Raw genomic sequence first — 3,801 nt, 5'->3', positions numbered from 1 at the left:
AACTTATTAAGGAATCATTTTGGGTTGTAATAACTTTTAAATTGTGGATTCAAAGACTTGTACTTATTTCAATTTCATCTCTGAGACTATAACGGGTTATGGTGTGTGTTAGTGTGGGGTCACAGCATGAGGTTATTTATTGTTAATTAAGTGAAGTGATATAGTGGAAAGAAAGACCGTGACGACCCGGATACCTGACCCCGGATCTGGGGGTGTTACAACAGGCAGCTCCAAAATCAGATTGAGGAAAATAACAGAAAGCTTGGAAGAAGATCCAGACCTTCAAGGAACTAGAAAATCTGCTCAGGCTAAAAGAGCAACTTGAAAATGACTGTGAGCCAAACCTTGTACACTTTGATTATTTGAAGCACTTTCAGTATTATCTACTTATCTTTAATGCTGTATGTTTAGGATGTTTTGTTATCATCAAGTACCTCTTAATTTATGGCTACAATTCCAGTAGACATAAATTGGGGGAGATTGTTGTGCATATATTGTGTACTTGATGATTTCATAAACAAAACATCTAAGTGGATTTTACTTAGTGAAATAATGTAGCACTCGACGGATAAGAATTATAGTCCCGACGGATAACTCATTATAGCCCCGACGGATGTTAACTTCTTATCCATCGAGTGAGTAGCTTATGTAATAATAAGTCTGTAGCACAGTTATGTATACTCCTTTGTATAGAATCTGTAGTAGCATATAAGTCATGTTGACTTTAACAAGATATGCAGAATAGGTTGATTAATTGTACATAAATGATGTCTTATAATTCTGTATAAGTGAAATGAAGTCATATGCTTGATTGCTACCCGACGGATAACCTACAAAGCAACCGACGGATGATCAACAACCTGACGGATGATCATGTACTCAACTAATAAAGAATTTAAACAGCACGTTGAACAATGAAAGCTGAGCACAGCCGTCGAGATGTATACAAATCTACTGTGGAAGCCCATTAACCGGGTAATAGAGGATGAAAAGCAGCAAAGCTTAAGACTGATAGTTTATATATTTGTTCAGTCTTTTTGACTTTGTAATCTTGGTGATATATAACCCAAGAATGTAGCAAATAGAAAAATAGAGCTGAGATACACAAAACAGAGAAATCTTTGTAAGCAGAATTATTATCATTTCCCTGTATTCTCAGCAACTCAATTTGTAAGCAGCTGTGAGCATTCTTGCACACAGAGTCCTCTCGATATATAATATATATCTCTGGTGGAATTGTTTAAATCCACCAGAAAGTTTTTAAAGACTCTTATTTTTAATTACGTATGTTTTGATTCAATTAAGTTTCTATTCCGCATTGTGCTAATCAAAACATTTATATCTATATTCGAGTTGAACATTTTTTATTTCAAGAAAAAGGTTCAAGAATTCCATTCAACCCCCCTTCTGTAATTCTTGCTATATTGTTAAGGGACTAACATCAGCTCTTAGTGATATTTGTTCATCACTGAGAGAGAACAGCAGTTCATATTATAATAGAGCTTATTGAATATACTTGATCTTTGTTACATACTTGTGTTAAATCGATTTGATTGTATAAACACTGTATTCAACCCCCTTCTATAGTGTTGTGTGACCTAACACATATGAAGTTCAAGGTGTTCCAAATGGATGTGAAGAGTGCATTTCTGAATGGTGAACTTGATAAGGAAGTTTATATTGAACAGCCTCTGGGGTTCATTGATCCAAAATATCCAAATCATGTCTACAAGTTAGATAAATCACTCTATGGACTAAAGTAAGCTCTGTTGAGTGGAATTTATGACACTTTATAACGCTCCGTAAAGCTTTGAATTGGTGTTTTGTACTTAAGTTGTTTGTGTTTTAACGTATTTTTGTAGTATTTTTACATTTCAGGCATTTGGAATACAGGTACATTGGCATTGTTTGGATGCTAATTTGGTGTTAGGATGGTGTCTAGAATAAAATCTCATGAAAAGACCAGCTCAAATCAGGAAGAAAAAAAAGAAGTCAGAAATTTCTCCAGGGAGACGGCACGCCCGCGCTGTGATAGCGCGCGACCGTGCCAGGATGGCAGAATGTCAGCGCGCCCGTGCTGGTCAAGCGCGCGGCTGAACAAAAGTGATAACCTAGTATTAGTTGTGCTTATTCATTTTATGAGCGTCATGAACTTATAAGATAGTGTGTTAATCTTTAATGAAACAAAAGTAAATTTAAGGGTTTAGAACTTGCCATACTAGCATAGGATGTATGTGATATGCATGATTCGTAGGTAATTTTAACCATCTTACTTTCCCTATGTGATCACGATAGATAACTTTTGCATTAAACTGTTATTTTGTCAAATTCTATAGATATACAGGGTCTCAATATAATTGGTGTCTATTCAGCTTCTCTCTCTTTTATGGATGTCTGGTAGTATGATATTCGTACAACAAAAGTTGGCGTTTATCAGTTTCGTGTTATCTGATTAGGGTCATCACCATTACATGCTAAGGTTAAGAATGAAAAGGCTATTGAATGAAGTATTTAATGAAGTTAAAATCCCATATTTGTGTCATATATTATTCAACTCTTTTTAATCTCCTAGTTTATGTCCTTAGTATAATCATTTAGTTAATCTTAGTTAAACAACCTCAATTTGTTATTCATCTTAGCATTGGATAATAATCATACTAGTGTTGCATATATATATTAATTGAAATTAACCTAAACTAGTCCCTGTGGGAACGAACTAGAATTAATTTTTTATTACTTGCGATCGCGTATACTTGCATGAATATTAGCGCGTGTTCTAGCCCTAACAAGTTTTTGGCACCACTGCCAAGGATTGCGGTGTTAATTTTTAGTTTATGTGTTTTTCATCATTGCTCGTTAAAGTTCAGTGACTCAGACATTTTTACTTACTTATTTCCTTGACGTGTTTCAGGTAATCTAGCGAGCGTGTATGCATACGCGTTCTCGGTCTAGTAAGAGAACACTGGATCAAGCTGAGGAAGAAGTTGTAGTAGAGGAGAAGTTGAAGAAGAGATCTTAGTTGAGAAAGAAGAAGAGGTTCTTATTGCAATGGGAGAACTAGAAGCAAATCTAAAGGCTTTGATGGACTACTCTCAACTGAAGATCAATGATATTCAGTCTAGCATTGTTTGACTAGCCATCTCGGCTAATACCTTTGAGATGAAGTCGAGCACAATTCAGATGATACAGAACTCAGTTTAGTTTGGGGGTTCTCCGACAGAAGACCTCAACATGCACATCAGAGATTTCATCGAGATCTGTGACACTTTCAAGTTTAACAGAGTTTTGACGATGCTATTAAGTTGAGGCTTTTTCCATTCTCTCTGTGGGATAAAGCTAAATGCTGGTTAAATTCTCCACCACCAAGGTCTATCATCAAATGGGAGGATCTTGCGCAAAAGTTCTTAACTAAATTCTTTCCTGTGGAGAAGACTGCTGCAATCATAAATGCACTTACTCAATTTGCTCACCAATCTGGAGAATCTTTATGCGAGACTTGGGATCGATATAAGGAGATGCTTAGGAAGTGTCCTCATCATGGGATGCCTGACTGGATGATCATTAACTATTTCTATAATGGTTTGGGTGCTACTTCTAGACCCATGCTTGATGCAACATCAAGAGGAGCCTTGTGGGCTAAAAGCTACGATAAAGCTTATGAATTGATTGAACTGATGGCTGCTAATGAATACCAGAATCCTACTCAAAGACTATCTCAGGGCAAGGTAGCAGGAATTATGGAGTTGGATGCAGCTATTGCTATAGTTGCTCAATTTAAGGCTTTGACGATGAAGGTGGATT

At 36.3% G+C, this 3,801-nt stretch overlaps 1 non-coding gene across 1 annotated transcript; it reads right to left on the bottom strand.

Annotated features, from left to right (window-relative positions):
* Nucleotides 1-3,437: 3,437 nt before the first annotated feature.
* LOC141722433 (small nucleolar RNA R71) lies at nt 3,438-3,544 on the bottom strand. Its single transcript, XR_012575452.1, has one exon. It is a non-coding gene; the product is annotated as a small nucleolar RNA R71 (small nucleolar RNA).
* Between the last annotated feature and the right edge of the window lie 257 nt (nt 3,545-3,801).

Source organism: Apium graveolens, chromosome 4 (genome assembly GCF_009905375.1).
Source record: "Apium graveolens cultivar Ventura chromosome 4, ASM990537v1, whole genome shotgun sequence".
NCBI classification, from domain to species: domain Eukaryota; kingdom Viridiplantae; phylum Streptophyta; class Magnoliopsida; order Apiales; family Apiaceae; genus Apium; species Apium graveolens.
Note: the sequence above shows the minus strand (reverse complement) of the source record. Positions and strands in the feature narration are given on the sequence as shown.